The 26,789-nt window shown below is 37.0% G+C and overlaps 1 protein-coding gene and 1 pseudogene across 12 annotated transcripts in view; both read right to left on the minus strand.

The window, feature by feature from the left end:
- Positions 1-26,789, minus strand: part of SOX6 (SRY-box transcription factor 6) — a 785,339-nt gene that overhangs the window by 530,607 nt on the left and 227,943 nt on the right. The gene's annotated exons all lie outside the window — the stretch shown is intronic.
- On the minus strand, positions 578-3,974 carry LOC141584865 (aldo-keto reductase family 1 member B1 pseudogene; annotated as a pseudogene).

The raw sequence follows: 26,789 nt of genomic DNA on the forward strand, positions 1-26,789 counted from the left end.
ATGTCTGGTTTAGAAAAATACAGCTAGATTATCATAGGTGCTACTGCATCTGTTGTGATATGTTGGTTTGGTGGAAGTATGTGGAAAGTATCCATTTTCACACAGATAGATAGTTAGAAAGAGGCAGAATATTTTAATATCCTTTTAAAATAATTGTGGCTATTCTTTTATATTATATCAAAATTTGACAAGTAATCATTTCTCAAAAGTTAATTGCAATATGGAATCTAAACCTTGAATATCAATTAACTTTTTGTATTCCATTACTCTAAAATCAAATAGCCTTTGAATGGATCTTTTAGCCATGCATGACTTTGTAACATCATACATTATTAGTTCATTTGAGAAATATTGGCTAACTGAGTTATGCAGATCTTTAAAACACTGACATATTTTATTATGCAATATTGTTAAAACCACATTTCTTAATATTACCACTGAATCTTATCAGAAAAGTTTTTAAGTATTGGGAAGCCATCATGATTGTGGTGTTGAGTAAAAGCTTTCCGAAATATTAATTTTCTCTTGGAAGCTCAAATTTTATTTATAAAAAAAAAAAAAAAAAAAAAAAAAAAAAAAAACTTGTTTTCCTCAAAATAGACAGGCTCACTTTGTTTATTTTTGAGAATATGTCTGCCAGGTTTTTAAGTCTAAATAACCATTGTGTGTTTGTTAGTTGTTCTTTCAAGTAAAAAATGGCATTCTATAAAAAAAAGTAGTTCAACTCAACTACTGATTTTTTTAATCACTCAACAAGTGATTTTCCTTAAGATAACCATCGTACTTGAATATGTAGTGTAAGTCCTTTATGCATACTTCCCATTTCAGCACACAGAGAATTAAAGAAAGGTCAAGAGTTTATAAAATTAATAAATGTACTGTTTCATCTACAATGTTCTTAAGTGAAACTGGCATTTTGTTTGTTTTTTTCTGTGAGTGGTAAGGATAAAGAATTCAATGACTACTAATATAATTTTGTGCCACTGTCTTGATGTGTGCTAAAGCACCAGCAGTTTTAACCCAAAATTGCTATGTCTCCTCAGCGCAAATGTCAATACAGTGAAAAAGACAAGTAACAATTTCACATTATGATGAAAATAGTTTTGACAACAAGCCCTCTAAAAGGGTCTTAGGTATCCTCAGTGTTCACAGACCACATTTTGATAACCACTGGTCTACTCCAATACTCCATTTTGCAGCCAAGGAAATTAACCTAGTTTAATATTTTCAAGCACACAAATAGGAGGCAATGATACCTAACACAGCAAGTGTAATATAATAAATGCTGATCAAAAGTGGGTGGAAATTACAAAGTGGTAGGTTTCAGTTCAGTCCAAGATAAATCTTTTTTTTTTTTTTTTTCAAGCTCACGAAAGCACTTTTTATTTGAGGCAAAGAGAAGTCTTGCTGAAAGGATTACAGGTCCAAGCAATCAAAACTCAACTGTTAGTGGCACTATTTTGACCTGGTAGATTTTGCTTCTCTTTGGTCAGAAAAGGGTATTCAGGTTATACTTTTCCCAGTGGCGCAAAAAGAACAGCAAAGCAAACTGAAAGAGACTTCTGCTCTGCTGACAGTGCTCTTCAGATCCAACATCAAGCTAGACACTCCCTCACTGGCCACTCCACAAGTTGCTATTCCACTTCTGAGTGACACAGGCCATACTATATTTGCAAGGAAAAAAATTAGGCAGGAAACACAGGTATAAGTCACTTAGGGACAAGCAGGCATCCACAGCTTCAAAACTCTTCATGAAAGGAGTAATCCTTGTGGGAGGCACAGCTCACCAAGGCACAGGCCCTCCAGTTCCTGTGGAAGCTGAGTAATGTGGTCATATCCTGCCTGCTCAGTTCAAAATCAAAGACCTTACAGTTCTCAGCAATGTGTTCTGCTGTCACAGACTTAGGGATCACCACCAAGTTCTTCTGCATGGGGAATCGGATCAGGACCTGGATTGTACTTTTATTGTGTTTGGCTGTGATCGCCTTGATCCTGGGATCCTCCAGGAGGGAAGGAAGGGTCTATGGACTTGTCCCAGTGCCTGTTGGGAGAGCCAAGAGGGCTGTAAGTGGTCACCACAATGCCTTTGGACTGGCAGTACTGGATTAACTTCTCCTGAGTGAAGTATGGGTGGCACTCAATCTGGTAAACTGCAGGCTTATACTTTAAGCCGATTGTTTATCCTCTCCACCTGGTGATGGTTGAAGTTGGCGATGCCAATAGCTTTCACCAGCCCTTCATCCACCAGCTCTTCCATGGCCACCCACGCGTCCAGAATGTTGTCGTCACTAGGAACCACGTTGCACGACTCATCTAGTGGGGAAAATCCCTTCCCAGGCTTAAAGCCAGTCGGCCAGTGAATAAGGTGGAGGTCCAGGTAGTCCAGCTTCAGGTCACTGAGTATCTTCTGGCAGGCTCCTTTCACCATGCCCTTCTCCTGGTACATGCACCACAGCTTGCTGATGACAAAGAGCTCCTCGCACTTCACCACCTGCTCCCTGACCTTCTCCTAAATGGCCACCCCACCTCATTCTCATTCTGGTACATGTGGGCACAGTTGATGTGGTGGTACCTGATGTCAGTGGCCACCTTCACAGTCTCAGTCATCTGGCCTGGAGGGATCTCTAGGTGCCCAGCCCCAGGATGGGCATCTTGGCACCATTTTTGAGCACAAGGCAACTTGCCATGGCTGCTGCGCTCCCCTACCCCGCCAGAACTGTGCCTAGTTCAGTCCAAGATAAATCTTTTAAAGCAATGAAATAAGTTGACTCATCAAATAGAAGTTGTCAAAGTTGGGAGTGCATGACTCTTTATAAGGAATGTTGTAGAAACAATTCTTAGAGTTGAAAGGTGTACCAAAACTTAGCTGATTACACAACCACCTAGAAAGATTTTATAAAATTCAAATTTCCGGGTCCCACTCCAGACCTCCTAAACCAGATTCTCCTTGAGTGGACCAGGAGTTCACATCTTTTTAAAAGCTCTGGCGATGACTGTTACAGCTCACTTGGATGTAGATTTGTATTTAGGAACTGCTATGTCAGTTCTCCTCTAAAGTAACTACTGCTCTAAGATTCTACAGCTTTATACTATCCACATCCACTAGGAAGAATATCTTTACACTTTAATGTAACATATCCTAAGCCTACTTTAATAAATTGAATGGTCAGAATCAAGGTATTTCTTGGTCAAAAGAGGAGAAATTATTTTTGCATTTCCGTAGGCCCACCATTTATCTCTGCCAACATATGTAGCTGAATTGTAAATCAGAGATAGGATTGCATAATTTCGACACATTTTCACAATTGCCAACACTTTATTGCTCTCCTGAAAAAATAATTCAATAAGAGCTGTCTGTGAACAAAGATGGTCAGTATAAAAATAGTATGTACACAAAACAAAACAAAAAATGAGCACCAGGTGCAGTGATTCGCATCTGTTATCCCAGCACTTTGGGAGACCGAGGTGGGAAGGTCGTTTAAGGTGAGGAGTTCAAAACCAGCCTGGACAACAAAGTGAGACCCTGTATCTACACAAGAAATTTAAAAATTAGCTAGGCAGCCGGGTGTGGTGGCTCATACCTGTAATCCCAGCACTTTGGGAGGCCAAGGCAGGCAGATCACGAGGTCAGGAGTTCGAGACCAGCCTGGCCAACATGGTGAAACTCCATCTCTACTAAAGATACAAAAAGTTTGTCAGGCATATTGGTGCATGTCTGTAATCCCAGCTACTCAGGAGGCTGAGGCAGGAGAATTTTTTTGAACCCAGGAGGCAGAGGTTATAGTGAGCCAAGATCATGCCACTGCACTCCAGCCTGGGCAGCAGAGCAAGATTCCATCTCAAAAACAAAAAATATTAGCCAGGCATCGTGACACACACCTGCAGTCCCAGCTACTCAGGAGGCTGATGCAGGGAGACTGCTTGAGCCCAGGAGGTTGGGACTGCAGTGAATTATGATCACGCCACTGTATGCTAGCCTGGGCAACAGAGTGAGAACCTGTTAAGACAAACAAGAGACAAGAGAGAAGAAGGAAAGAAAGAAAGAAAAGAAAAGAAAAGAAAAGAAAGAAAGAAAGAAAGAAAGAAAGAAAGAAAGAAAGAAAGAAAGAAAGAAAGAAAGAAAGAAAGAAGGAAAGAAAGAGAGGGAGGAAGGAAGAAAGGAAGGAAGGAGGGAGGGAGGGAGATTATTTAGGTTACAGAATGTCAGTATTTTATAAAGGTATTTTACAAAGAGAGCTTATCACTATGATCCAAGATCAAAATATAGACCACAAACTTCCAAAAGCTATTTACAAAATCACCATGTGACTTAATCCGCAAAACTTGTATTTTGACATCTTGACTACTGAAAAATTCCACATACTTCATAAACACAAGGCAGCAAGGCAACCTGACCAAAATCAAATAAAAATTTGGCAGTGGGTAAAAAAGAATATATTTTATAACTTTTCACACAATAAACTTGTTCTTTATTGCTTCATGCCCCTTGCTTTTCTTATCAAAATACACTTCCTTGAAATAACACTTATTATTGTGTTTTTTATAATCTTTCTTCTTACAGCCTGATTTCATAGATAACAGCTTAATAGTAATAGTTTTTTAAAAGGCAAAGAGGGTCTTGTATGAGTAGAACTAGAGAAAAAAAAGTCATCATCAAAACATAATCCACAGACTATCTATATCAGAACCACCTAGAGTGCTTATAAAAATAAAAAGTGTGTGGCCAGGTGCGGTGACTCATGCCTGTAATCCCAACACGTTGGGAGGTGGAGGCAGGCAAATCACTTGAGGTCAGAAGTACGAGACCAGCCTGGTCAACATGGTGAAACCCCGTCTCTACTAAAAATACAAAGATTAGTTGGGTCTAGTGGCACAGGCCTGTAGTATCAAGCTACAGGGGAGGCTGAAGCAGAAGAATTGCTTGAACACTGGAGGTGGAGGCAGCAGTGAGCCAAGATCACGCCACTGCACTCCAGTCTGGGCAACAAGCAAGACTCCATCTCAAAAAATAAAATAAAATAAATAAATTTAAATATTATTAAAGCTCCACCCAAACCAATTGATTCTGAGAGTTGGCCCATGAATCTAATTTAAAGCATTATCCTCAGGTAATTCCTAGCATACTAGAATTCAAAAACTCCTGGGCTAGAGAGTAACTGAGCTAAATGTAGGTATACTCACAAAAACTTTTGTGGAAAAATGAAAATTTTGTAACTCTATAAAATGTCTTATATTACTGAAAAGATTCTCAATGATTTCAGAGTTCTTGTTTTTTAAAAATAAAATAACAATGTTTCCTCAAATATAAGGAGGTATTAGAAACTAGACATGAAATTTAGCTCAAAAATTAAGTCTTAGTTATTGCAGGGTGCTCTTTTAAAAAATCTGAGATAAAGATACAATAAATTCTTCAGCAATTCAATTAACATTTCTAAGAGCCCACAGGATACATGGCACGAATACGGATATTTAGGGATACAGGACAATGAAGCATAATCCCAGACCTCCAGGAATGACAATTTGGATTCATTGTAAGATAGATGCTATAGTTAGAATAGTCTTGCATTTGCAGTGCACTATCATATCCAGAAAGAGGAGAGGATTCCTATCCCTGCTGAATTTTCTCTTCCTGAGTTCGGCTCACAAGATAGAGTAACAGTAGAGTGGCAGAGCATTTAAAAAGCAATCATTTAACAAAATCTTGCAAATAAATTCTAATTTTTAAGTCCACACCTCTTTTTAATCAGTATAGTATTTTATATAGAGTAAATATATAGAAAAAACTAAGGCAGGGCCATTCTTTGTATTTGTTCTAGATAGTTAAAGCAAAATAAATTTAAAGACAGCTAAAGATGGCCAATTTAATCCTCATTTTTTAATAGTCTTCTTATTACCACTCTCAGTACCACTCCCTTTTAACCACAAATAATGACTTCAGTAATGGAGCTCTGTAATTTAAAAGTATCAGGCAAATAACAGCAAGTAACTTAGAGGAGTTGACACCGCCTGTTGTGCAAATATGTACTTAGATTACTATAAAAATAACAGCTGCATTATCAACTGGACACAGACCAGAACAACTTATGGGAATACAGAGTCAACATAGTCTGAACTTGCGTGTATGTGGCACTTTACGTTTTTCAAGCATTTCTAAATTCATCGTAGAAATTAAAAGGAAGAGAGGTGCTGAAAGAAGAGAAAAATAAAGATTTGGTAACTATGGGCTAATTACCTAAGAGTCCTAATTCTTAGAGTAAATCATCCTTACTCATCATTTACTGGATGTTTGCTCTGTGCCAGGCACTGTGTTAAGCCCTGAAAAAAACAAAAATGAATGCAGTAGAGTTGGTGACTTCAAGGAGTTCACAGCCTAGTAAAGAAGACAAATAATTATAGTTTTGTGTGAAACATGTAAAAAGAAGAAAGTAAATTATAAAACTATATAATCTCGCTTTCTAAAATAAAGAAAATTATTTTAAAGGTGAAGATGTTAACATTTACCTCCCCAAGTTTTTGTGGAGATTCAACATATAAAAATACTTCTAGATGGAGGTATGCCTTCTGTAAATGTAACTCCCTTTCTGCTTTTTCCCTAAGACTCAAATGAACTGTGCTCAAGTCACACCTTAGGTGATGTGGTGGCTAGCATAGTCACCCACTTTTTAAAGAGGAAAGCCTTAAGGGTATCAGACCCTACAGTTGTGTCCTTGCCAATGCTACCACATGATCACACCTAACAAATAAACACTGTAGACCTACTAGGAGCTTAGTTGCACACTACAGGTTAGTCCTTCTCAGCCTTAATTGGGTCACTCTCAAAAACAAAGAAACAAAGAGGATCATGTGGAGATATCCTGCTTATCACTTTACTGTATCTTTTTCATAACAATTTGAAGATTTCACCTTAAGTCTAAACAAGATCTGGCCTAGCCTCAGAGGTTGCCTCACATCCTAAGTAAAAATATCAGGGATAACAGAATGAGATGTGCCCAAGTTTACAGGCAAGGAAACAGACAAATAACTCACTCAAGAAAACAGACATATAGCTCACTTAGGACCACATGACAAGTTGCTGACAGAGCTTTCATTTTAAGTCAGAGTTTCCCATTACTAGGCATACAATGTAAAGCCAAAAAGGAGGGACAAAAATTATATTCATATATTTTTTAAAAATAATAAAAGACCATGTTTTTAGGAAAAGGACTGAGAGGAATAAGCTGTTAACAAAGGCTGCCACTGGGCATAGGACAATAGGTAAACTGTTTCCATTTTTCACACTTTCCTAATTTCCGTAATGCTGAACATTTTCAATTGGAAAAAAATTAAGCAAAAAAAAAAAAAAAGGTTCTACTATTTTATACAGAGTTCACACTTGCATAGGTCACAATCTTGAGTGACATTCAGAGTATTTGGTCGTTCACTCCTCTCCACAAAGGATGTGAAAGACCTCTTCAAGGAGAACTACAAACCACTGATCAAGGAAATAAGAGAGGATGCAAACAGATGGAAAAACATTCCATGCTCATGGTTAGGAAGAATCAATATCATGAAAATGGCCATGCTGGCCAAAGTAATTTATAGATTCAATGCTATCCCCATCAAGCTACCTTCTTCATAGATCTGGAAAAAAAAAAACTTTAAACTTCATATGGAACCAAAAGAGAGCCCACATAGCCAAGACAATCCTAAGTAAAAAGAACAAAGCTGGAGGCATCACGCTACCTGACTTCAAACTATACTACAAGGCTACAGTAATCAAAACAGCATGGTACTAGTGCCAGAACAGAGATATACACCAATGGAACAGAACAGAGGCCTCAGAAGTAACACCACACATCTACAACCATCTGATCTCTGACAAACTTGACAAAAACAAGCAACGGGGAAAAGATTCCCTGTTTAATAAATGGTGTTGGGAAAAATGGCTAGCCATATGCAGAAAGCTGAAACTGGACCCCTTCCTGACACCTTACACTAAATTAACTACAGATGGATTAAATATTTAAACCTAAGTCCTAACATCATAAAAACCCTAGAAGAAAACCTAGGCAATACCATTCAGGACCTAGGCATAGGTAACGACATCATGACTAAAACACAAAAAGCAATGGCAACAAAAGCCAAAATAGACAAGTGGAACCTAATTAAACTTAAGAGTTTCTACACAGCAAAAGAAACAATCATTAGAATGAACCAGCAACCAACAGAATGGGAAAAAATTTTTACAATCTACCCATCTGACAAAGGCCTAATATCCAGAATCTACAAAAAACTAAAACAGACTTACAAGAAAAAAAAAAACAAACAAACCCATTCAAATGTAGGTGAAGGATATGAACAGACACTTTTCAAAAGAAGACATATATGTGGCCAAAAAACATATGAAAAAATGCTCAACATCACTAGTCATTAGAGAAATGCAAATGAAAATCACATTGAGATACCATCCCACACCAGTTAGAATGGTGATCATTAAAAATTCTGGAGACAACAGATGCTTGAGAGGACGTGGAGAAATAGCAACGCTTTTACACTATTGGTGGGAGTGTAAATTAGTTCAACCATTGTGGAAGACAGTGTGGCAATTCCTCAAGGATCTAGCATTTGATCCAGCATTCCCATTACTGGGTATATATCTAAAGGATTATAAATCAATCTATTATAAAGACACATGCACACGTATGTTCACTGTGGCACTGTTTACAATAGCAAAGACTTGGAACCGACACAAATGTCCATCAGTGAGAGACTGGATAAAGAAAACATGGCACATATACACCATGGAATACTATGCAGTCACAAAAAAGGATGAGTTCATGTCTCTTGTAGGGATATGGATGAATCTGGGAACCATCATTCTCAGCAAACTGACACAAGAACAGAAAACCAAACAAAGCATGTTCTCATTCATAGGCGGGTGTTGAACAATGAGAACACATGGGCACAGGGAGGGCAACATCACACACTGGGGTCTGTTGGGGTGTGTGGGGCTAGGAGAGGGACAGCATTGGAAGAAATGCCTGATGTAGGTGATGGGGGAATGGAGGCAGCAAACCACCATGGCATGTGTGTACCTATGCAACAATCCTGCAAGATCTGCACATGTACCCTAGAACTTAAAGTATAATTTTTTTTAATGCAACTAAATCTCCTAATCAATAATTTGAGTTCTATATCCTACATCCAAAAATAAGGGAAAGTTTAAAATACAGCTCACTCACTAGGCATAATATTGTGTCAGTATATGGTTATTAAAACTTTTATTTGGAATCCTAGACAACAGCATGAGAAAACATTTGTAGTGTGTATCTGCTGTATTATATAACAGAAATAGTCAATAGAGTTATCTAACTTCCTTTAAATTGCAATATTCCTCTGAAAGTAGGAATATTGATTATTCTATCTCAGAATATTGATTTAATCTATCTCAGATTAAAGTCTGAGATAGATTAACTACTTTTTCCTTGAAGAATAAATTCAATTTCCTCATCTATAAAATGCACACAGATTCACTGCTAAAATAGAATGAGATACCATATAAAGCAATTAGTACAGTATCCTGGCACTTAACAGGTATACTTCACAAAGCTAACCTCCTAGAGTAACAATGGCACTACAAAGAATGAGTTTTTTAACCTTCTTTATTTATTCCATTACTTCACACTCTACCAAAACAATAGGAACCAGAAGGCAGTCTAGTATAGTGACAATGTGAAGGCTAGGTGGTAGATCTAGCTTCAAGCCCTGATTCTGACATTTACTAGATATGTGACCATGGGCAATTATTTAATTTCTCTACATCTTAGTTTCCTCATTTGCAAAATAAACACAATCATCTCACCTACCTTAAGAGATTTTTAGGATAATAAAATGAGATTATCTACATAAAATATCTGGCAACATATTGAGCCCACAAAGTAATAAGTATTCAACAATTTTTGGCAATTATTAGCAGGACAATAATTGCCAAATTTTCTGTAAAAGGCCAGATAGTAAATAATTTAAGTTTTGACAGCCACATGGACTCTCTACTCAACTCTGCCATCATAGACAAAAGCAATTATAGAAATTACATAAATAAGTGGGCATAGCTGTATTCCAATAAAATTTTATTTACAAGAACAGGTAGTATGCCAGATTGGGCTCCCTGGATATAGTTTGCTTAGCCCTGCTTTAATGGACTCCCCATCTGGAAATATCTAAATAGCTCTCTCATCTATGACCCCCTAGGTATACTCTTTCAATAATCATATCTTTTAGATCACTATTTTACAAAGTATGTTTTATATACCACTTGTTTCCTGAGATACCAATAGATATTATGCCTTGATAAAATTCTATGTTCACATAAGTTTAGAAAATTCTGAGTTAAATAGATTTTAGTTTTGGTACAAGCACTAAGCAAAAGAAAACTCTAATATCAGACAAAAAAGGGTAAAAGGCAAATAGCATTATTAGAGATAAAGATAATAGTAACAATAATAGTAACAGCAATAGTAATGATTACAAAGTCAATTCATCAATAAGATATAACAGTTCTAAGTGTAAAATAAACCTAATGCCATATTCTCAAAATATTTAGCTAAGCTTGATAGAAATATAAGACAAGTCCATAACTGAAAGTAAACATTTTAAAATATTCTCTGGATAAATAATAAAATAAGTAGACTTTTAAAGGCAGAAAAATATAAAAGACTTAATTATTGTGACCAACAAATTTGATATAAGTGACAGATTTATACTGGTACACCCAACAACTGCAGCAAGTGCACAGAAAAACAGTATTTTTAAGCAAACATCATGCCATCATTCTTAATGATAAAATGTGAACAGCATTTTCTTTGAGAGAGAGAATGCAATAAAGATGTCCACTACTTCTATTCTCAACATTGCAATGGAAGTACTAAATAGTATAATAAGGCAAGAAAAATACATTAAAAATATAAAAATTTAAAAGAAGAAATCAAATTGTCATAATGTGCAGATATGATTATATAGAAAGAAAATTCAAGAGAACCTACAGATAAAGAATTGTAATTAAAAAATAGGTTTGACAACTTTGTTTTATGCAAGAGCACTGTACAAAAAATATATATTGCTTTTCTACACACAATCCCAAGCAGAATGTAATTTATAAATATAATTTATATAAAACTATCACAAATATCAAATACCTATGTAAGATCTATAATGAAAAATATTCAAGGCCTCACTGCAATAAACTATATAAGATTTTTGAGAATAAGTTAGGACCTAGCAAGTAGAGAGCTATAGTATGTCATGGATTGGAAGACTCAAAATTGTAAAGATGTCAATTTCCCCAAATTAATTTAGAGATTAAATGCAATTCCAATCTGAATTCCAACAGTCTATTTGTGTGTGTGTGTGTGTGTGTGTGTGTGTGTATAATATGCTAAGTTCATTCTGAAATTTATATGAAAATCCAAGCATCCAAGAAAATCTTGAGCACAAAAAATAGACTTGATCTATTGGATATAAAGATAACTATAAAGCAACAGTAATAAATACAGAGTAACTGGCACAAGAGGAGAAAAACATTCCTTTGGAACAAAATAAGGAGCACAGAAGAAGGAAGAAACTAAGCAGATATATGTACTTGATTTATAACAAGTTGGCACTACTAAACAATGAGGAAAATATGAGGTTTTGGTTTTTTGTTTTTCAATAAATGATGCTGGATCAATTAGACATCCATATGAAAAAATAAAATAAAACTTGCTCCCTATCTCATATCATATGACACAAAGATCAGTTTCAGGTGATCTATGGGTCTAAATTTAAAAGGCCAAACAATGACTAGAGATTCATAACTTGTGATCAGTAAAATACTAGGGGTTCTATGGAAGGGCTTCAAAAGTTCCACAAACACCTTAAAGTTATATAAAATGGTTTGTATTTTTCTGGAGAAGTTACTCATATACTTCATCTCCTTCTCAAAAAAGTACACTACCTTAAAAAGTAGCTTAAAAATGTCCTCACTAATTCAGAGTAAGAAAAGATTTTTTAAACAAAATATTGAAAGCATTACCCAAAATTGAAAAAGTAGGTCCATTTTATTTGATTACATAAATAATATTAAGCATTTCCATTCTTAAAAAGACACCATAAAAGAGTAAAAGGCATCTTTAGTGTGGGAAAAAAGGTATCTAAAAAACAGAAAGGATGCCATTGGTGCTGCTACTTAAGAGTTCCTTGGCTAGTTCTGATTTTAGCCAGAGCTGCAATGGACAGTTCCATGTGAGCACAGACTCACCTCTCAAGTATCTCATCTCAAGCAATCACTGAACATTCTAATGCCTTCTGCTTCAGGACCTTCTCTGAAGGCCATAGAAATATGTTTAGCCCAGCACAAGCTCAGCATGGGAGACGGGGGAGTAAACACCACTGGAAGAAACTTTTAATTAGCATTAAATAAGTGCTTCAGATTCTCCTTCAGCAAGGCTTTCTGTGCTTCTCAGAGGTTCTAGAAGAGTCCAGTTCCCATTGCCTATAGTGTGACCTTAATAAGAAGGTGACTTTTTCCTTCTTCCAAACATCACTACTCCCTCACTTCTACTTCCTGGGATTATCTCCCTAAAGGCTATCTGTACCACAGTCCTCATCACAAGGCTCTACTTTTGTTGGAATCTAAACTAAGACTATAAACTGAATGCATTAAAACTCCAGTAAGAAAAAGACAAAAAATTGAATAGAAAAATGGACCTAAAAAATGGATTCATAAAAGAGGATTTATATATATCCAATAAATATCAAAATGTGTTTAACTTCATTAATATTTAAGGAACTGAAAATTAACATTATGAGTTGTCACTTTATATCCACCAGAATGTTTAAACTATAAAGACTGATAATATAAATAGTGGGAGAAAGTATATGATAACAGGAACTCTCATACTTTACTGGTGGAAGTATAAATTAGAAGAATTTGTAAAACAGCTTGACATTATCTAATATAGATAAAAATACTACATCCTATCATCCAGAAATTCTACTTCTAAGAATTTACCCAAGAGAGATGCAGGCACTTGCACATCAAGTATGCAAGAATGCATTATTCATATTATTCTCAAACTGGAAATGTCTGTCAACAGCAGAATGGACAAACTGTGATATAATCATAGACTGGAATATCATAAAACAATGAAAATGAGCAAATTACCACTACACAAAATAACAAGAATATATCTCACAAATATATGAAATGAAAGGACCCAGAAACAAAAGGATATATAAAGTTCATTTATATAAAGTATATAACAGACAGACCCAACACTGTGTTGTATGCTCTGGGGGTGAAAGTATAAAGAAAACAAAGATGTGATTAGCATGAAAGAGAGGTATTAATGTTTTTCCCTTTGGAGGAGGAAAGGGAGTAATGGTTGGTATAGAAACAAGAAAGGCTTCTGGGTTATATAAACATTCTATTTCTTAACCTGGGTGGTAGTCACACAGATATTCACTTTATGATAAAATTTCTTCTTTTGTACACATTTCTATGTGGTATTTGGGTATTATAGAAAAACAAGTTTTTCTCAAATGCCTAATATTTAAACATAATATAAACAATCTAATTTGAAATGATAAAAATACAAACTAAAACAATGAGTTTTCACCTGTATGGTCCAGGGTACACAGAAACAGGCACTCTCAAACATTGTTAGGAGTACAAATTGACACAGCAGCTATGAAAGGCAATTTCATAATCTTTATCTAAAATTTAAGTTGAATATAACTTTTAACCCACAATTCCATCTCTAGAAATTTTTCCTACATATAGATTTGTACAAGAAGAAAAAGGAGGATATACAAGAATATTCACTGCAATATTGTTAGTAATACCAAAAGATTAGAACCAATCAAAAAGTCCATTAATGAGGATGGGTTAAATACGTTATAGTACACCCAGACACAGGAATATAATGTAGTCATTTAAAAGAAATGAGAGGCCAGGCACAGTGGTTCATGCCTGTAATCCCAGAATTTTGGGAGGCCGAAGTGGGCAGATCACTTGAGGTCAGGGGTTCAAGACCAGCCTGGCCAACATGGTGAAACCCCATCTCTACTAAAAATACAAAATTAGCTGGACATGGTGGTGTACGCCTGTAGTCCCAGCTACTCAGGAGGCTGAGGTAGAAGAATCCCTTGAATCCAGAAGGTAAAGGTTGCAGTGAGCTGAGATCCCACCATTGCACTCCAGCCTGGGCAACAAAGCGAGACTCAGTTTCAAAATAAAAAAAAAATAAAAAAAAAAAAAAAAAAAAAAGAATGAGAAAGCTCTACAGATGCCGGTACATATATCCTCAATACGTATTGTGAAATTTTTAAAAAGTGATATACAGGCAAATATGCATAATAAAGTACCATTTGTGTTAAGGAAATAAAAAGGGGCTTCAAGATGGCTGACTAGAGACATCTGGTAGGCCTTCTACACAAAGAGGAACCAAAGCATGAAGTAGATAATCACACTTCAAATAGATCACCTAAGAGAGAACACTGGAATTCAAAAGGGAAGTAATAGTAAACACCTAAGGCAAGGAAGAAAAGGGAAACCAGGCAGTCTGCTTGGCAGTATCAGCTGGGAGCTTGGAGAAGTACCCCAAAGTAGGAAAGTGGAAGTGGAAGATCCTCAGTGGTCCATATTCCCAGAGTGAACTCTTGCAATCCTAATCACAGGGGAACTTGTCGACCATAGCGGGCACTGAGACTAACATAGGAAGCTGCCAGGAGACTATGTGACAAAATTGCTCCAAAGAGGGAGCTCACATTGGCTCTCACACACTGCCCCAAGTCCTAAGCAACTACAGCAAGATGCCATTATGAGAGTCCAGCACCCACCAGACTGCATCCTGCCTTGGAGTACAACAGCCCCTGCATCTCCACATTCCTGGATCCTATTGACACCCTCCACCTGCAGCCAGTCACTGCTGTTGGCTGCCACTGCCAAAGCTGAAAGATAAGCTACTGGCAGTAACCCCACCATTCCCAGTAGCAGGGCCAGAGTTCACTTACAAGCATCCTAAGGACAGACAACCCTGCCCATAGCCACTACCTGCACCCGAAGCACATGCTCCCTGGCCACCTGTCTATAGCTGCTGCCACTGAAAACACCCCCATAAGCCCCAAAAGTAGGGCTGCAGCAAGCCACTGTTGTCCCCACTTAAACATTCTGCCATGAGTCTGGAAGTCATCCTGCCCCTACCTGTCAAAAACAGTGCCATCAAGGAGGACTTGGGACAATTCCACTTGGCACAGCTCTGCCCCACCAAGTACCACATCAATTGGGTGCTTGGGGATTGCTCTGCCCTAGCCACCATGATTGGCCCCCAAGCACTCCTCCTGGGAACCTGAGGACAAGCCTACCCAATATACCACAACTACAATAGCTAGCACCCACCCACATGTGCCACCTGTGGTCCAACGACTGCCTACCAAGCCTGTCATAGCTACTGCCAACACAAGCACAGATCTATTGAGAGCCAAAAGGTTATTCCCCCTCTGCTACTGCCATTGCCCACATGACACCCACTGGCCAGGGATCCAAAGACCCTTCCACCCACCCAGGCCACCATTACCACTCCTGACACCCAAGAAGCTACTTGAAGGCCTAAGAATCAGCCCACCTAGATCCACTAGCACCAGTGTCAATGTATAACACTCTGGGGCCCTAGAACAGGCACGCTTAGCCTACCACAGTAACCATTGGGGAAAAGAACTGGCTCATCTGGTGTCCCTGTTTCTGACAATATATCACCACAGCCTCCACTAACAACCACAACCTAAGCCACTGAGGAAATCTCAGACACCATTGACACTGTTTACAGCCAAAGAAAACACACAGAGACTATACTAATGCAGGTACCCAGTATCAAAGCCAAAGTGTTCTACTCGACCAACCCAATAGGTACAGCTTTGAGAAACTGTATGAACTCTACTATGAATGTAAATTCAGAAAATTATTAGTAATTATTAAGCCAGATGTGCAGATAGCAATGCAAAGACACAAAAACATGAAAAAGCAAGAAAATATGACATGTCCAATGAAACACAATAATTCTCTAGCAACATATTTCAATGAAAAAAACTTACAAAATCCTGGAAAAATAATTCAAAATAATAATATTAAAGAAGACCAATGAAGAGAACATGGAAAACAAACAAACAAACAAACAAACAGAAAACAGAAAAAAAAAATCAGAAAAACAATTCAGGATAGAAATGAGAAATTTACCAAAGAAATAAATATCATTTTAAAAAATTCTGTAACTGAGGAATTCATTAAATTTAAAAAAATACATTTGAAAACTTCAATCATACACTATATCAAGTAGAAGAACAAATTTCAGAAACTCGAAGACATGTCTGTTAAAATAACCCAGTCAGAAGAAAATAAAGAAAAAAAAAAAAACCTTTTAAGAATGAAAAAAGAGTATGTGACCTGTGGGACACCATAACGTGACCAAATACTCAAATTTTCAGTGTCTCAGAAGCTGAAGGGAAAACAAACAGGATAGAAAACGTATTTAAGAAATTAATAGCTAAAAACTTCTCAAATCTAGCAAGAGAATTAAACATCCAGATATAAGAAGCTCAGAGATCCTCAAATAGATGCAAGTTAAAAAGGTTTTGTCCACAGTACATTATAGTCAAACTGTCAAAAGTTAAAGAGGGAGTTCAAAAAACAGCAAGAGAAAAGTGCCCAGTAACTTATAAAAGTACCCCCATCAGACTAATAGCAGATTTATCAGCAGAAATCTTACAGGCCAGAGGAGAATGGGATGATATATTCAAAAGGCTAAAATAAAAAAAAATTAAAAAAAAAAAACTGCCACTAAGTATACTATGCCCAGCAAAGTTATACTTCATAGGTGAAAGAGAAATAAAGCCTTTTCTAGACAAGCAAAAGCTGAGATAATTCATCACAAGACAAGCTCTGCAAGAAATTCTTATGAAGTTCTACCCACTGAAGTGCTAAGGCAATATCTACCATCATGAAAAAAAAAACATGAAAATATAAAACTGGTAGAGCAAATACATAAATAAGAGAAAGGATTCAAAGGTTATCACTACAGAAAACTACCAAACCACAACATTAAACAAAAACAAAAAAAGAAACAAAAGGTAGACAAAGCAAACAGAAATCAATTCATAAAATGACAGAAGTAAGCTTCCACATATCAATAATAACCTTTAATGTAAAAGGATAAACTTTCTTCTCAAAACATACAGACTGGTTGAATGAACACAAAATATAGCCCAAGTATATGCTGTCTACAAGAAACTCACGTCACCTGTGAAGACACATAGAAACTGAAAGTAAAGGGATGGAAAAGATATTCCATCCAAAGGAATACCAAAGTGAGCAGGAGTAGCTATACTTAGGTCAGATAACAAAGACTTTAAGTCAAAAACAGTAAGCAAAAAGAGACAAAAATATCATATAATGATAAAGGGAACAACTCAGCAAGAGGGTGTAAGAATTCTAAACTTATATGCGCTCAATACCAGAGCTCCCAAATATATAAAGCAAATATAAATAAATTTAAAGAACTTTCTTCTAATAACTAGAACAAGACAAGCATGCCTATTTTTCACCACTCCTATTCAACATAATACCAAAAGTTCTAGCAAGAAAAATTAAGCAAAAGAAAGAAATAAATGGTATACAATTTGAAAAACAAGTCAAATTGACACTCTATGCAAAGGACATAATCTTATATCTAGAAAAAGCTAAAGACTACCAAAACTCTTACATCTAAGTACCAAGTTTAGTGAAGGTGCAGGATACAAAATCAATATATAAAAATCAGAAGTAATTCTATATATCAATAATAAATTAGCTGAGAAAGAAATCAAGAGGGTAATATTATTTATAATTGCTACAAAAAAATTACCTAGAAATAAATTTAATCAAGGATGAAAGACCTCTAAAGAAAACTGTAGAACACTGATTTTAAAAAAAAATGGAAGAGGACACAAACAAATAGAAAGACATCCCATGCGGCCGGGCGTGGTGGCTCAAGCCTGTAATCCCAGAACTTTGGGAGGCCGAGGCGGGTGGATCACGAGGTCGAGAGATCGAGACCATCCTGGTCAACACCGTGAAACCCCATCTCTACTAAAAATACAAAAAATTAGCTGGGCATGGTGGCGGGTGCCTGTAATCCCAGCTACTCAGGAGGCTGAGGCAGGAGAATTGCCTGAACCTCGGAGGCGGAGGTTGCAGTGAGCCGAGATCGCGCCATTGCACTCCAGCCTGGGTAACAAGTGCGAAACTCCGTCTCAAAAAAAAAAAAAAAAAAAAAAAAAAAGAAAGACATCCCATGCTCATGGACTGGAAGAATTAATATTGTTAAAATGACTGATATGGTTTGGCTCTGTGTCCCCCCACCCCAACCAAATCTCATTTAAATTGTAATCTACAATATTGGAGAAAAGGCCTCGTGGGAGGTGACTGAATCATGAGAGCATATGTCCCCCTTGCTCTTCTTTGGTTAGAGTTCTCCTCAGATCTGCTTGTTTAAATGTGTGTAGCACTTCCCTCCACTCCTGTTGACAATGTAAAGATGTGCCTGCTTCCCCTTCACATTCCACCAAAATTATAAGTTTACTGAGGCCTCCCCAGAAGCAAAATCCTGTAAAGCTCACAGAACCATGAGCCAATTAAACACCTTTTCTTTATAAATTACCCAATTTCAGGTATTCCATTATAGCAATGTGAGAATAAACTAATACAGAAAATTGAAAGCAGGGAAGTGGGACATTTCTATAAAGATACTTGAAAATGTGGAAGCAGCTTCAAAACCAGGGAACAAGCAAAGGTTGCAACAGTTTGGAGGGCACAGTGGAAGGTAGAAAGACAAAAGAACATTTGGAACTTCCTAAAGACTCGTTGAATGGTTGTGGCCAAAATGCTGATAGTCATATGGACAGTGAAGTCCAGGCTGAGGTGGTCTCATGGTCTCAGATGGAGGTGAGGAACTTATTGGAAACTGGAACAAAGGTCACTCTTGCTATGGTTTAGTAAAGAGACTGGTGGCATTGTGCCCCTGCCCTAGAGATATGTAAAACTTTCAACATGAGGGAGATGACTTAGAGTATCTGGCAGAAGAAACTTCTAAGCAGCAAAGCATTCAAGATGTCACCTGGCTGCTTCTAACAGCATATGTTTATATTCGTGAGCAAAGACATAATCTCAAACTGGAATTTATATTTAAAATGGAACCAAAGTAGAAAAGTTTGAAAAATTAACAGCCTGGCCATGTGGTAGAAAAGAAAAAATAAAATAAAATAAAATAAAAATAAAAATAAAATAAAATAAAATAAATTTTCTGGGGAGGAATTCAAGTCAGCTGCAGAAATTTGCATAAGTAAAGAGGATCTGAATGTTAACAGCTAAGACAATGGGGAAAATGCCTCCAAGGCATTTTAGAGACCTTCATGGCAGCCTATCCCATCACACACCTGGAGGTGTAAGAGGGAAAAATGGTTCTGTGAGCCATAACCAGGGTCCCCACTTTTCTATGCAGTCTCAGGACATAGCACCCTGCATCCCAGCTGCTCCAGATCCAGTCATTACTAAATGAGCCCAGATACATCTAAGGCCACTACTCCAGAGGATGCAAGCTGGGAACCACCAAGGCTTCCACGTGGTGTTAAGCCTGCAGGTGTATAGAGGGCAAGAATTGAGGCTTCAGAGCCTCTCCCTGGATTTCAGAGGATGTATGGGAACACCTAAATGTCCAGGAAGAAGTCTGCTGCAGGGTCAGAGCACTCATAGCGAACCTCTACTAGGGCAGTGTGGAAGGGTTGGAACCCCTACACAGAGTCCCCACTGGGGCATGGCCTAGTAGAGCTGTGAGAAGGGGGCCACTGTACTCTATACCCTAGAATGGTAGATCCAGCAACAACTTGCATTGTGCACCTGGAAAAATCACAGGCACTGAACACCAGTTCATGAAAGCAGCTATGGAAGCTGCTTTGGGTTGGAGCTGCCCAAGATCTTTGGAGACCACCTATTGCATCAGTGTGACCTGAATGAGAGACAGGGAGTCAAAGGAGATTATTTTGAAGATTTAAGATTTAACGACTGCTCTGCTAGGTTTCAGACTTGCATGGAGCCCTTTGTTTTTGCCAAATTCTCCCTTTTGGAAAGGAAATATTTACCCAATGCCTACACCCCCATTGAATCTTTAAAGCAGCTGCTTTGTTTCCTATTTTACAGGCTCATAGGTGGAAGGGACTTACCTTGTCTCAGGTGAGACTTTGGACATGGAGTTTTGAGTTAATGCTGATATGAGTTAAGACTTGGAGGACTGCTGACTTGGAGGACTGCTATTTGGTATTTAAGAAGGCCTGATTGTGATTTGAAATGTGAGAAGGACATGAGATCTGGCAGGAGCCAAGGGCAGAATGATATGGTTTGGTTCTGACCAAACTTCATGTCAAATTGCATTCCCCAGTGTTGGAGGAGGGACCTGGTAGGAGATGACTAAATCACAGAGACGAATTTCCCCCTTGCTGTTCTTGTAGTAGAGTTCCCCCAAGATCTCCTTGTTTGAAAGTGTGCAACAGTGCCAAGCACAGTAGCTCCACCCATAATCCAAGCACTTTGGGAGGCCAAGGAGGGTAGATCACTTGAGGTGGGGTGTTTGAGACCAACCTGACAAACTTGCTGAAACCCCACCTCTACTAAAAATACAAAAATTAGTTGGGCATGGTGGCAGATGCCTGTAATCCCAGCTACACAAGAGGCTGAGACATGAGAATCACTTGACCCTAGAAGGCCGAGGTTGCAATGAGCCTAGATCATGCCATTGCACTTTAGCCTGGATAACAAAGGGAAATTCTATTTCAAAAAAAAATAAATAAATAAAATAAGTGTGTAAAACCTCTTCCTGACAGCCACATGTGCCTTATTCCTCTTTGCCCTTTCACCATAATTGTACATTTCCTGAGGCCTCCACAGAAACAGAAGCCTGTACAGCCTGCAAAACTGTGACCTGATTAAACCTTTTTTCTCTATAGATTTCCCAGTTTCAGGTATTTCTTTACAGCAGTATAAGAACAAGTTAATACAATAACCATACTACCCAAACCGACCTGTGGATTCAATGTAATCCCTATCAAAATACCAATGTCATTTTTTCACAGAACTAGAAGAGAAGACTCCTAAAATTTTTTTGAAACTAAAACAAGGCTGAAATAGCCAAACCAATACTAACCGAAAAGAAAAAGGCTCAAGGCATAATGCTACCTTACTTCAAAATATATTACAAGGCTATAGAAAACAAAACAGTATGGTACTGATATAGAAACAGACATAGACAAATGGAACAATACAGAGAACCCAGAAATAAATCCACATATTTACAGACAACTGATTTTTGACAAATGTGCCAAGAACATACATTGGGAAAAAGACACTCGTTTCTAGAAATGATGCTGGGAAAATTAGAAATCCACATGCAAAAGAATGAAATGAGATCCCACTCTCTCACAATATACAAAAATCAACTCAAGATGAATTAAAGACTTAAACATACGACCTGAAACTATAAAACTACTAGGATAAATACTTCAAGACATGGGTCTAGGCAAAGATTTTATGGCTAAGATTTCAAAAGCAATGGAAATGAAACCAAATATAGACAAAAGTGACTATGTTAAACCAAAAATCCTCTGCACAGCAAAGGAAACAATGAACAGAGTGAAGAGACAATACGTGGAATGGGAGAAAATATTTGTAAACTAGTAATGTGACAACGGACCAATATCCAGAATTTACAAGGAACTAAAACAACTCAACTACAAAAAAAAGACAAATAATCCTACTAAAAAGTAGACAGAGGACATGAATACATAAATAACCAATTCTCAATAGAAAACATACTATCAGCCAACAGATATATGAAAAAATGTTCAACATCACTACTCATCAAAAAAATACAAATAAAAACCACAATAAAATATCATCTTACTGCACTTAGAATGGCTATTACTTAAAAAGACAAAAAATATAACAGATGCTGGTGAGGAGGATGTGGAGAAAAGAAGACTCTTCTAAATGCAGAGTTCTCAAAAAGCCAAAAACAGAACTATCCTAGCATCCAGCAAGCCAGCTACTAAGTATTTATCCAAAGGAAAAGAAATCAGTATATCAAAGAGATACCTACACCTCTATGTTTACTGCAGCACTATTCACAATAGCAAAGTCATAAAATCAACTTCAGTGCCCGTCAATGGACAAATGGATTTTCAAAATGGTCCATATACACAATGGAATACTCTTTGGCCATAAAAAAGAATAAATCATGTCATTTTCTGCAACATGGATAGAACTGGAGGCCATTATGTTAAGTGAGATAAGCCAGGCACAGAAAGAAGAATACTGCATATCTGTCTCATACGTGAGAGCTAAAAAATTTAATCATCATGGAGAGAGAGGGTAAACCAGAGGCTACGAATAATGTGTGGGTAGGAGGGTGGAAGATATTAAAGGTTGATTAATGAGTACAAACATATAGCTAGAAGTGAAAAGTGCTATGTTCAATAGCAGAGTAGGATGACTATCATTAACAATGTATGGTTTATGTCAAAATAGCTAGAAGAGAGGACCCAAAATATTCTCAACACATAGAAATAATAAATACTTAGAGTGATAAGTTCTAAATACCCTGACTTGATCATTATACATTCTAGGCATATATAAGAAAATAACATGTACACTCCATAAATATATACAAATATTATGTACCAATAAGGCAGTAAAAATTAAATAAAAAAATTAATAGAACATATTTAGACAAATACATTAAAAACTGGTAATGGACATGGCTTCCAGGGAGAGAACCTGAGAACTGAGGAAATTGCACGAAATAAATAAGAGACCTGTTTTCAGTCCATATCTATTTACCTTTAAAAATGTTTAACATATATGTGTATTTATTTAATTGTATCTATTTCATTGAATTTATATATTTATACCAAATATATTCAATTACATAAACAAATTTGTTTCAAAAATAAATTTCAGAGAAGTCCTCACAATTCTTGACACATTATTATTTAATCTATTTAATAATAGTGATATAAAGGTTATCTGGTAAGGCTTTATTTTTAAAGTACCTATAGCGGGGTCCCCAAACTTTTTACACAGGGGGCCAGTTCACTGTCCCTCAGACCATTGGAGGGCCGGACTATGCAAGGTGTGACACCCTTCACAGCCAGCGCTGCTGCCTCCACTATCCCAGACAACGGTATACAGTGTCACAAGCCCAGCACCACCTCCAGTGCTGTATACAGGGATGGTGGTGATCAGCCTGTGACACTGTGTATACAGTGTCCTGGACATCCGCAGCAGTGGGAGACCTCTTCTGTGGGAAGCCCACTGCTGCATGTTTCCCCTATTATAAGACATCTCCTAAAAATAAGACAGCCCCCATCTTTTATGGGTAAAATTAATGTAAGACAGGGTCTTATAATAGGGGAAACACAGTGTGTAGTAATATGAGGGAGACTTTTGGGCAAAGGGAGGTTATAGGGGCCATTATGTTGTTACGCATTTGGGGGAATATGGGGGCCATTGTACTGTGTAGTGATGGTTATAGTGCTTTGCCTTTCTTCCTACTTCTGCTGTTATTTCACACTGCTTCCGGTGATGTGGGGCGCTGCAGCCACAGACCGGATGTGCGTCATATGACGCACTTCCGGAGCCATGACCGTGCATCCCGTGTCACTGGAAGTAGTACTGTACATAAGCGATGCCACACTTTGTGGCGCCGCCACATACGGTACTCCAGGAGCACAGGATGTGGATGCATCCTGTGCTCCTCTGACTGACCACCAATGAAAGAGGTCCCCCTTCCTGAAGTGTGGCGGGGGCCAGATAAATGGCCTCAGGGGGCCACATGCAGCCTGCGGGCCATAGTTTGAGGACCCCTGACCTATAATATGCACAGTTAATGTGTTTTATGCTACAATATGCACAGTGTATTAATTGCAAGCATCTTTCACATTCCCCTCAAGTCAGTACAACTGAATAAATCAAAAATACAGTGTTAGGATTGATATTTCTGGGATTGTGGTCTAAGCATAATGGAAATACTTTTAATATTACATGCTATTTTTCAGATATAAAACAAAATATTGTTAGACCAAAAAAGATGAGAGAGATTTTAGTGGTGTGCTAATAAACACCACAGTAAACACCATACAACAAGTTAATATAAGTGACAGGAGAACAAGTCATGATTATGCCCAGACAGGTCCACAGAAAATATACTCCCTTTTTAAATTTTTAACAGTTTTTAATTTTTATTTTAATCAGGCATATTGAGCAATAAACAGCATTTTGTTCCAGCTAACTTTGCCCACTTTCTGGCATATATACCCATTGGGACTATTTATCCATTTATGCAAAACTAAAATGGTTGCTATAAAACAGGTTGAATCAAGCAGATAATTTCAACTTAACTCCTTTCTCTGTAAACAAAACTCAATAAACATAACAACACTGTAGATATCATTTTTACAGGACATTTCATTTTAATGCTCTGAAATCTAACTTTATTGTGGCTTTTATGAATATCTTTCATTTCAGTTAATCTCATATCTGTCTTTTAAGATAATTCAGTATCTACAGACTTCATTTGTATATAATCATGAAGAGTATGAAAGATTTACCAATCTAATGTCATATCAGAACAAACAGAAATGAATGACAACTGAGAAAGGAAAAGGTTACCACTCTCAAAATTCAGAAGCTGTTAATTCACAAATTAGTACATTGCATCATGATTCCACCCCATTTTTTGTGCACTTCAAAGACTACAAGCTCCTGAATTTACATTTAAACATATAGGTAATTTTACTTATTTACTTCCTTTTTAAAATCAAGAAAAATTTATCATTCTGAACGAGTTGGAGTCAATGGCCTATTTATCTTAATTCTATACCTGCCTTTTTTTTTTCCTTCAACTTGCATTAATTGAGTACCTGATCCTCGCCTACATGAATGGGGCAACTCTTACATTGTTTCAGTATGCATTTCTTCAGACTGTAAAGCCTCTTAAGGGTTATTTTCTTCTTCCTTTTACAAATTTATGCACTAACTTAGTATAAAGTCTTCAATAAATTTTGATTACATCACATTTGTAAAGCAAGAACAATTTAGTTAACCAACTTGATTAAAAAGAAAAATTTCATTGTATAGTATATCAACTTACTTATCAAAGTCCATTTTTTAAATAAGCCATCTTTTATGATAAATTGTGATTATTAACACCATGGCTCTTGCTTCCAATAAGATATGTTGAAAGGTAGATTATGCTGAACTTACTATGTTGTCAGAATTGTTATTATATATGGTTACATCTTAGAGACTGATACCATCATTGCTTTAGATTTGGTGTGAATTACAGAGACATTTCTGGTGTAGCAATTATTTTTATTCTCCATTTTCCATCTGGGTAAACTGACTGGGGAGTGGGTGATAGAGGAAAGCAACCAATCCTTGCAGGCTAACCGAAGACAAATATAATAAAACTCCAATATTTTTTATCTCAGTTAAGAATCTGATCTTGTTGAATAAAAAAATTAGTTTGCAATTTGAAATTATTGTTAGGGAAAAGGGAAAGACAGTAAGGAAAAAACTAAGTTTTCAAGGAAATATATATAAACAGAATTCTTTGATAATTAAAAGAGGAGTTTCATTCTAATTGATGACTTCTTACTGCATGACAGACAGTTTACAAGCAACCCAAACTCACTGTTTGGAGGTAAAAGTATTTTTAACCTATAAATGTTGTTTAATTGTTTGTTCTTCTGTCTCAACAGCACATAGATGTATTCTATAGATGATGATGATTACAGAGCTACAAAGTTTACCAAAGCTTCAGTCATCAGTGCTCCCACCCATAGAGTGTCATCCTCAGAAACCATCTGGTGCTCCTTCTGCATAATTAGTAAAATATTGACTTAGCACTTAACACTCCAGGGAGGATTAAACCAATTTTTTTAAGCAATAAAAATTCCAGCCAAGTCAAAACAGAATTGCAATGTATCAAAACTTTCTCTAAAGGAGATTTTTTATATGCCCAGGCTTTACCTGTTTTGTTTTGTTTTGTTTTGTTTAAGGTAATACCTGAATTCTACAAATAGATATTCACTGAGTAGAATGCTGGCAATGCAGATGTTGCCCCTTGCATCCACCCACTGAATTATTATTTCCAATTTGGTTGTCTGTAGCGGTGAAGCAGAGCAAGGTGACTCAGTCAAACTAATGACAAGAAATTTAAGCTACACTTGCCTTACAGTGTTTACCTTGAAATAAGACTATTAAGGTACTAAAACTTAAAAGCACAGGAGCTAGCCAAGTTGCAAAATAACATGCAGGATGAGACCATTGCATCATAATTTCTCTAATTGTTGTTCTTAGAGCAGATGTCTAAGATGAGTTCCACACATTAAAAACAAAAGGAAGGAGATTAAGGTTTTGAACTATGGCTCTGACAAGCCCATTCGAGTGTCTTACAGTCATCAGAATACATTCAAGAAGAAAGCAATAAGCATAGCAAAACATACCTAAACAAAGTATGGCACTTTAAAATGTCCTGTCTCAGAACAGCAGATTGTATATATGTTCTTCTTTTGTGCCAACTTCTATGAATCAGACATTTGCCTAAGTACAATGGAAACAAACCAAAACCTACCATCTTCCAAACACTTGATGTACACCAGAAAACATGATGTCAAGGTAGACAAGAAAATAA

Source organism: Saimiri boliviensis, chromosome 6 (genome assembly GCF_048565385.1).
Source record: "Saimiri boliviensis isolate mSaiBol1 chromosome 6, mSaiBol1.pri, whole genome shotgun sequence".
In the NCBI taxonomy this organism is placed as follows: domain Eukaryota; kingdom Metazoa; phylum Chordata; class Mammalia; order Primates; family Cebidae; genus Saimiri; species Saimiri boliviensis.